Source organism: Triticum urartu, chromosome 6A (assembly GCF_056163025.1).
Source record: "Triticum urartu cultivar PI428250 chromosome 6A, HENAU_Tu73, whole genome shotgun sequence".
NCBI lineage: Eukaryota > Viridiplantae > Streptophyta > Magnoliopsida > Poales > Poaceae > Triticum > Triticum urartu.
The window spans coordinates 501,344,759-501,354,617 of record NC_141878.1 but is presented as its reverse complement, the minus strand read 5'-3'; the positions used below and the strand labels follow the sequence as shown (position 1 = coordinate 501,354,617).

The window sequence follows — 9,859 nt, the reverse complement described above, 5'->3', positions numbered from 1 at the left end:
CATAAGGGGCTGATTTGGATCAATATGTTTCATGTTATGGTTAGATTTATCTTAATTCTTTTTCCGTAGTTGTGGATGCCTGCAAAAGGGGTAATCATAAGTGAGAGGCTTGTTCAAGTAAGAACAACACCCAAGCACCGGTCCACCCACATATCAAATTATCAAAGTAGCGAATGTGAATCAAATAAACATGATGAAAGTAACTACATGAATTCCCATGTGTCCTCAAGAACATTTTTCTTATTATAAGAGAACGTTCCTGCTCATCCTTTGCTATATATAAAAAAGAATTGGTCCACCTTGCTGCACCTTTGTTACTATTTCTACTTGTTGCTTGTCACAAATTATCTTATTATCAAACTATCTGTTACCGATAATTTCAGTGCTTGCAGAAAACACCTTGCTGAAAATTGCTTGTCATTTCCTTTTGCTTCTCGTTGGGTTCGACGCTCTTACTTATCGAAAGAATTACAATTGATCCCCTATACTTGTTGGTCATCAAGACTCTTTTCTGGCGTCGTTGCCGAGGAGTGAAGCATTTTTGGTAAGTGGAATTTGATAAGAAAACATTTATACTGAGTGTTGACATTTACTGTTATTTGTTTCTATGAAAAACAATTCTTGGAAGGGTTTGTTCGGGGTATCTTCACGTCGACCGGAAGCAATGCGCGTATACTATTAAAGGCGGTGCACTTGAGCCGCTCCGGCGACCTATACGTGGGATCCCATGACCGGCTGTTCGAGGGAGATCGGACGAGGAAGAGACGATCCACGCGGACACATTGCCCCAACTCTTCTTCCGCTACACGACACTGCACGTATAGTGGTAACGATGTGTGATCCATCTCCTGTAGCATGTTTTTGGTTATTCTATGCATAGGAAAATTTTAATTTACAATCGACGCACTCTACCGTAAAACTCAACATGAACTCCTTGACTTTATTGTTAGTAAACTCGTAGACGATGTAAACCTTATTTGAGTTTTAATAAAATTAGCTATGATGGTTTTCCCTTAAAAAAATACATCAGTAACCCAGGAGGTACATAGTACGCTTTGATTATCTATGCCAACACATATGATCCGGATCCCAAGTCCAAGCGTGTTCCTAAAACACGAAGCACAAAAGCATGCTAGGATAGCCTCCACAATGTAGCATGGCCAAGTTGTGGCATGCAATCCCAACCCACGCCATATCAAGCTCACCGTCTACACCATCATAATACATGAACATTGGTTCTAGATTCGTGACATTTGAACCAGCTGAAGCAAGAAATATATAGAGCAGCTCGACCTGTTTGTGGAGTTGACTCCGACAACAACCCTTAGGGAGTCAGGGTCCATGAGCGCTCACCTGTCCAATGTAGAGCCACATCAACTTCTCTGATGCCATGTAGATCCATCTCTACCCAGATTAAGCGCTAGGACCGCCGGCGCCCTTCTCACACCGACTTCTTGTCTTCTCCATAGTCGTCGCCCCCGTGTGTCAGGACGTCGTGCCATTCTTTTCCACATCGGGCGCCATGCCGTCGCCGCAATGTCAAAACACCGCTCCGCCCCTGCACCAATTAAACCCATTAAGAGGCGCTAGAATGGTGGCCAACCAGCTACGCCATGTGGCGCATGCCGGTTGGTCACGGTGAGAAAGTTTTTTTAGATTTTTTAAATGGTCGGGAGACTTTTTTTCGAGAAAAGTTTTTCTACGCTTATTTTTCTTTTAAGATGGCTGTGATGTCCATATGATGTGAGGATATTTTTTAAATTTTTTGACATGATGATGAGATGTGCATAGCTTTCTCTCAAGCGGCCCGCAATGGCGGGCCCCAACCACTAGTTGAGCACCATGAGCCGTCTCCTCCACACTGGTACGCTGCTCCGCTCACATCGGATGACATATCCGCAGCACTGCCACTACTGCTAGCCACTGGGTGCTGGACATGGAAGATTGGAAGTATGGGAAACGAGGAAGAAGATCAAATTGACGAGATTACACGAAGGAGATCAATCTGAGAAAAGAGTGAAAAGAGGAGAGAGGTGACAAAACTGAAAAACCCACCGCTCGCCTCACCCTACATGCCATGGGTCAACCTGGCAATTCGACCCATGGGCAGCCATGCCCATGGGCACCCGACCCGAATGGGTAGGGTATGGGTCGCCATGGGTAAGTTTGATGGGTAACCCGATTAGTCGTGGGTAGGGTATGGACATAAGGTCATGCCCATGGGTCGCCCGATGGGTTACCCGATTAATAGTAATAAAAATATGCATTTAATTTTACATGACATGTGGTCTTTTTTGTGAATATGCAGATAAATAATACATTTTTGTGAAGATGCAGACTAACAATATTCACAAAAATGCTGCCAATGATACCCTTTCTTTATCGTTGGAGAAGTAGAGAGGTCAACCCATAAAAAAAATTAGAGATGGAAAACTAGTAACAGCCCAAGTATAACAATGATGCAACATGTTGGCCTGTTGGGCTTCTAAAGCCAAAAGCCCATCAGCTTGTGCCGTGCCATATGTGTAGTCACACGAGAGCAAACTACACACTAGAAGCTTATTTAGTCCTCCCTCGGTTTCAAAATAGATGACCCAACTTTATACAAAGTTAGTACAAACTTGGGTCATCTATTTTGGAACCGAGGGAGTACAACCTCGCCGTGAATGGGAGGTGGAGCTCTGTCTATAAAGATGCTCTTTCAACAAGCCACTCAGTTGTTGTGACGCGCCGAGACCGATGCGCCAGGTGTCTTCCAGTTATTCGATGTCGTTGTCATGTCATTTGCTTACGTGTTGCATCTTATCATGTCATCATGTGCATTGCATCATCATGTTTTAAAAAACTTGCATCCGTCCCGGTCTCCTCGTTCCGTCCGTTGTCCGTTCTGAGCCCAGACACACTTGCACGCGCCCGCGGCATGTCCGAAATAGTATTTTATAAGTGGCCGAAAAATGTTCTCGGACTGGGTTGAAAGTTGGCGTGTGGTCTTATTTTAGTGTAGATAGACCGCCTGTCAAGTTTCATCGCATTCAGAGTTCGTTTGATAGCCCAACCGTTAAACTATAGCGACATTATAGCCGGTCTAACGTCGGACGTTTTCGGTCTCCGGAAACCGTGCCGGGCTGCATCTCTCCCCTCTTCTCTCAGACCAACCCGCTCTTCACAATCCGCCAAGCCCTACCTAACCTCTCTCGTCAGCCCGCGGACCTCCTCTCGCGCGCGTCCGAAAATTGTCTCGGACCCGACCCGGGCAGTCGTCTCCGTTGGTTCCGGATCATCCACAAACATCTACAAAACGTCTCCGTTTTGTTAATTGGACTTCCTAACCTATATTTTCTCAGCCGCCCGATTACGATCGTAGGGACGTGATAGCCCCTATCCTAATCTCATTGCAATATAAATAGTGGACAACCCTAGAAACTAGGGATCCTGTCCCCTCCATCCATCCAATCACTCCGCCGCCGCCGTTCCACCAAATCCCCTCGGGATCCCCCGCTCCTCGTTTTCCTCCACCCACCAACCAGGGACCCGAGCTCCTTCTCCCACGCCCACGAGCGCCGAGGCCTCTGCTTCTCCTCACACCGCATCAGCAGCCCCACGCGCCTGTGGATCCCCTTGGCCTTGCCTGAGCTCGCCGGGGAGCAGAGCACGATGACGCCCGATTTCCCGTGCCCCTCTCGATCTAGGAGCCCGAGCTCACCTGCCTGAGGCCGCCATTTTCAACCAGCCTCGTCAGAGACCAGCGCCCTGCTGCCTTATCCTTCCAGTTCGATCCGGAGAGGAGCTCCTCCATGAACCACCCGCGCCTTGGACCTACGCCACTACCGGATCCCAACCCTGTGCCCGACGCTGTCCTACGCCATCGTCGTTGACCACCAGATGAGCATCCCGCCCATCTCTTCTCTTCTCCCTCCTTTCATTCATCTCCCTCTCCCTCACATTACTCCCTCTGTCTTGGTTTGTCAACAGGAGGAGCCCCGTCGCCAGCAACCTCCTCTGCGCCCTGTCGACCGCACCAGTGCACACCTCGTCGCCGTTTTACCCAGCCGCCGTCAAGCTCGCGTCCGGCCCCGATCTCATTTGCCTCCCCCGCCTCGGATCCGGCCTTCCCGCGCCAAGTTTGCCGCCGCCACTCCCCTGCATCGCCATGATCTGCAGCCCTGCCCGTCACCGCTGCTGCCTTGCTTCGTCTGAACCTCCCTCCATGCCGCCAAGTCCTTTGCTGCTTCCCCTGCGTTTGTGTGCAAGCGCGGAGGATGAGTATGACAGCACCAAGTTCCGGCCGGTTCCCGCCGATCTCGTCGCTGAACCTCGTGCGTCGCGTCTTCTACCTCGCCTTCAGCCTGTCGCTGCCGTTCTTCTTTAGAACGAGCCGAGTGCAGCACCTCGCCCACTCGCGTTGACCATGCGCTCTCCCATCGCCTCGTTGGGCCACTGCCAAGATCCACCCTCCTTCCCCAGATCCGGCCTGCTGCAGCCTCTTCCCAACTGGGCCTCAGCCCAATGTGAGCCACCCCAGCACCCCACCTTTTTTTTCTTTTTCTTCTTCTCTGTTGGGCCCTGTTCCAGATCCGGCCCGTGTAGGTTTTTTTAGGATCTGCATTTAGTTATTTTTTTCCAGAGTTTACAGATTTGCGGTAAAACCCCTAAGCTCCATGCATATCATAACTCACCAACCGGGCATCTTTTGTAAAAGCATTATATATGAAACTTGCTTAGTTTTTCATCTAGTTTAATAATATGCAATTTTCATCTATGTTTAAAATGTTTAAAATGATGTTTGCATATATTTTCCCATATTGCCATGTAAAATGCTTTAATTCATAGCTTAATAACCGTAGCTCGGATTTTAATAAACTTTATATGTAAATGGGGTAGAATTTTGCCTAGTTTATCATGGTGGCATCACTTTGCATGTTTAACAACTATAAAATATGGTTTAGAGCAGAACAGTACCAAACCTTAAAATATGCATATGGGGATTTTTCTGGACTTGTTGCTTGTTGTTCCGGCCTCATTTAAACTTGACTAGATAGGTAGTTTTATTTTGCGTCACCCTCTTGCCATGTTTAACAACATTTAATATTGTTGGGTACATAAACGAGATCGAACTAAATAACTTGTTGTGGTGTTTCGTCAATATGCAACTCGTTGCATATTGAGCTCCACTTAATTTGTAGGGTTGCTTGTGCATTTTGCCATGCTATGCCTCTTTAAACCGGACATGCATCATACTTGATTGTGCATCATGCCATGATTATGTGGTGGTTGTTTACTATGTTGTTTGCTTATTTCCGGTGTTGCTTCTTCGGGTTGGTTCCGATAACGTCGCGTTTGTGAGGAACCGTTCGACTACGTCCGTTTGTCTTCTTCCTGGACTCGTTCTTTTTCCTTGCGGGATTTCAGGCAAGATGACCATACCCTCGAAATCACTTCTATCTTATTTCCCTTTGATTGTTCATGTACCTTGTGGATCTTGTGTGTTTGATTGTCTAGTGGATGTGTGATTGGACTTGTTCTTGAGTGTTCCTCTTGTTTTTCCCTCTTGTGTTCATCTTGTTCTTGGGGATTCCCCCTCCAATTAGTGAAAGATCTCCACTTAGGGTTCCACCCTATATCATTTGGTATCATGAGCCAAGGTTGATCACGAAATTGGAGCCCCCTCTTTGTTTTTCTAGCCTAATCTTGCTTGTTCTTGCCCAATTTCAAAAATTCCCCACAAAAAGAGACATAACATTTTTTTTGTGATTTGAAGTTTCTTGTGAGTTTTTGTTGATCTTGATCCATGGATCTGGTGTCTAGCAAGTAGATCTAACTCCTATTGCGTCCCCATACCCCAATTTTTCTTTCCCCCATCGAATTTGACAAGAAAATCGCGAATTTTCAGCCTACCCCGTGCCCACGGGCTCCCCACCCCGTGCCCACGGGCCCCCGCGAAGTCTCTGGTGACCCCGTGTCCTCGGTACATGTACCATGCGCACGGGACCCCGTGTCCACGGGCCCTGGACCCCGTGCGCACGGCCCCCCTACAGCACCCGCGAGCATTTCACGTTTTTGCCCATAACTTCCACTCTCGAACTTCGATTTGGGTGTTCTTTGGCTCGTTGAAAAGCTAGCGACGTGCCTGAGCTGCTCATCTTGGTTTTACCACCATTTGACTCCATTAAATTTCCTTCATTTTTGCACCTTTTGCTTAGTCCCTCCGCCATAACTTCCGCACCACCACATAAAACTTCCGCAACTAACCCATTTTGGTTCCTTTGGTATTTGTGGTCGGTTGAGTTGTGATTTGAGTATCCTAAGGTGTTTCGGCTACTTAGGGACGGTTACATATTCATCCATCACCGGTGACTTGTATCGGTCCATCGACTACATCCACCACGAGCTTCCACGTCGACGACGACCATCCATCCTTTCAGACCATCTTCAACCGGAAGCAAGGCCGGTTACCCACCGACTTCGTAAAAGGTTAAGTGTGATGAAGGTATCCATTCCGTCATAAACTTTTCCTTCCTTGCCATTACATCTTGATAGCCCCACCATCTTTGCGAATACCTTCATACCTATTGAGACTAGCTATCCGAGTATTGCCGGGCTTCACGAAAACTTGTGCACCATAGTGATACGATATCATATTATTGCATCATTGGACATATCATATAGTGCAATTTCTTTGTCCCATGCATACCTTGTGATACCTATCTCATATGTGTGGTTGAGGCTCAATAAGATAAGTGGAAAGGAAGAGAAGAGCAAAAAAAAAGGTCAAAAAAGCTTTTAAGCAAGAAAGAGAATGATAATAAGCTTATAAGCAAGGAGTTGAGCATGAAAAGAGATACTTGTGCATGAGGATACATGGAATAGGAAACATTAGCTTGCATGCATATAGGTTGGTGCCAAGTGGTGAATCGTGCCCAAGTGTGCAATCAAGCTAGTGCTCTCCTAGTGTTTGTGCAACACGAGCTTAGTCTTCGTTAGGCAATCTTGTATTGCTCATCCCTATAGTTGCACAAGCCCCATTATCCTACCGCGTGTGTTTCTTTATTGCCCTCCTCTATATTGGTGATCACTTGCTTTGCATTTTGAGTCATTTGGATTTATTTCAACATTTACAATATCTTGGACTTCAATTTGCATGAAATTTGTGCCACTTGTCCTAACCAAGCCACTCGATAAGCTTTTACTTGTAGGTGTGAGTGAACAAGTCCGGTACCAATTCCACTATTCTTTCATCTCACATTGAGTGATACGAGATACATCCTCAACTTTGGGAAAAGGTAGCTTGGTATTGTTTATCTCATTTCCTACTCACCTTTGCTTGAGTCTTGTGATGGATAGGCAAAGCACATCATCTCCGGTCTACAACCACGACAGCGAGTTCGATGCTATGAATAAAGTCATCGACGCCAAGATGGACAAGCAAATGGAGGAGCTCAAGGCCCTCATCAAGAACCTCAAGCGGTCTTCCTCATCTTCGAGAAGACGCTCAAGTGCAAAGACTCCCGAGATACCATCTACGGCAAGTACACACAAGCATCGACATCGACAAGACCATGAAGAGCGACCTACTAGACGAGAGTTGGCTTCTCTGCCATCCCCGTGCACACGGGCCCTCGACCCCCGTCCACACAGGACCCCGTGCACACGGCCTCCAGCACCCCCGTGCGCACGGGCCATACAGTACAGCAACATCGACTACAAGGCTATGGCTTCTTCAACACCTTTGGCATCTTCACCAAGTGACTTCATGGTATCTTCGCCTTCGGACGTACGGCATCTTCGCCTACTCCAAGAGCTCAAGTCCACTACTCCCTCGAGCTACTACGACATCGAAACCAACCACGAGATTCCTTTCTATGGGACTCTAGAACCCAAGGAGTATCTCGAGTGGGAGCGTTTGATGGACGACTACCTCAAGCTACATCAAGTCCCTCTCGAAGATCAAGTGAAGTGCGCCTCAAGAAACTTCCACGACTACGCGTCCACATGGTGGCTTCACTCACCTTCAAGGAGCTCCGACATGATTTGGTCCAAGACGAAGAAAGTGATGCGGCGATAATTTGTGCCTTCCACCTACACGAAACATCTTCAACGCCAATTGGAGAATACCATACAAGGATCCAAGTCCCTCGACGAGTACTTCAAGAGCATGAAGGAAGCCTTGCGACATGCCGGCGTGGACGACCCCATTTGGATGAAGTTCTACTTCATGATGGGATTGAACAACGACATCTCCAAGACTACCTTCCTCGAGAACTACAAGTCCCTCGATGACAACTACATTGGTGCTCTCAAGGCGGAACAAGAACTCATGAAGGCCAAGGCTTCTCCACCCCAAGCACACTTCGTGGAGACCAAGCTCTATGACCACGAGCATGAGGATAGTAGCACCAAGATATCCAAGCCCGATGAGCTCCAAGACGACCCTCCCAAGTTCGACTTCACCGCCATCCCTCTTTGTGGCATTGATGATGCCGAGTCTCCTATGACTCTTTTTCAAGACGGTGCGGCAATGAGTTCAACTACGGAGACCTTCAATGACCAAGCTTTGGAGGCGAGCGACACAGTGGCGAGAAAGGATGATGCTTCCATCTTAGGAGGCGAGAGTGATGATGTGCCATCTTCGGCCTTCATCCACGGCGAGAGTGATGTTGTGCCATCTTCGGCCTTCATCCACGACGGCGACTACGAGACAGTTGAGCATGGGATTTTCCCTTCGACCATGGAGACAAATGCTGACTTGAGTGACTTTAGCCACCATATTGAGAGTGAGAGTGATTTCACCACTAGCCCCATATATGATGTGTTTCCACTATTCCCATGTGAGGAGAGCCACAACCCCCACCTCTTGAGTGAGATGAGTGACTCCACCATATGTGAGTTTGAGTGCACCTATTTTGAGGGAGTGAGTGAACCACCACATAGAGAGAGTGAGGTAGTTGATAGGGCATGTGAGGCCACTATGATTTCTAACGACTTGACCTCTACATCTATTGTGTCTTCTCATTTGGTGCTAGGTCCCTTATATGATGACGCGCCGATTCTCGACGACTTCGTCCTACCTTTGGACAAGACGATGGCCATGGTGGAATGTGATGCACCCCCCACATGGTTCCATCAAGATGAAGATGACCACCATTTGGTCTTTCCCACCTCACCTACACCACATGAGTGGAATGACAAAGGTAACATAGGTGAAGGTGATGCTCTAGTCCCACTAGTGGACATTCTTGACGTTGATTGCTTGCATGATGTTGATCAACCTATTTCCATGCTTCATGCTAGTGTGACTTCCCCATGCGATGATTTACCCATTTATGATGAGTATGATGATTGCCATGTGGAGTCTATTAGTTGTGATGCCATGTTACATAGGATTTCTTGTGCTAATTCTCTCGGTCACATCATGTTTGCCAATCCGCTTGACTTGTCATATGCTATGCATGAGATCGACCACATGTCATATTTGCAATCTCTTCATAGTGACTATGCATATGCCATTAAGATTAACACAATTTGCACTTATGGCATAGATGACAAGCCCATGGTTATTGGCATTTGTTTTTCTTGTGATGATATTGATATGCTCCCTTTGCATCATTTATCTCATATGCCATGCCATAACCATCTAGCTACGGATATGCATTGTTTTGGATGTTTTCCATTTTCTCCATATGACGTTTCCAACATTGCTCATGAGGAGACCCCCATAGTTTCCTCATACATTTTAGGAGATTTTGATTCATCCCATCCATTGCATGATCCTTATACTTGTATGCTCAATTTGCATCCCCATCGTGTTATACACAATAACTATTCTTTCATGATGGATGACATGTTCATATACCATGCTTCC

General features: G+C 47.0%; 1 pseudogene; it reads left to right on the top strand.

Moving 5' to 3' along the window:
* Nucleotides 1–7,333: 7,333 nt before the first annotated feature.
* On the top strand, nt 7,334–9,293 carry LOC147965894 (uncharacterized; annotated as a pseudogene).
* Nucleotides 9,294–9,859: the final 566 nt, after the last annotated feature.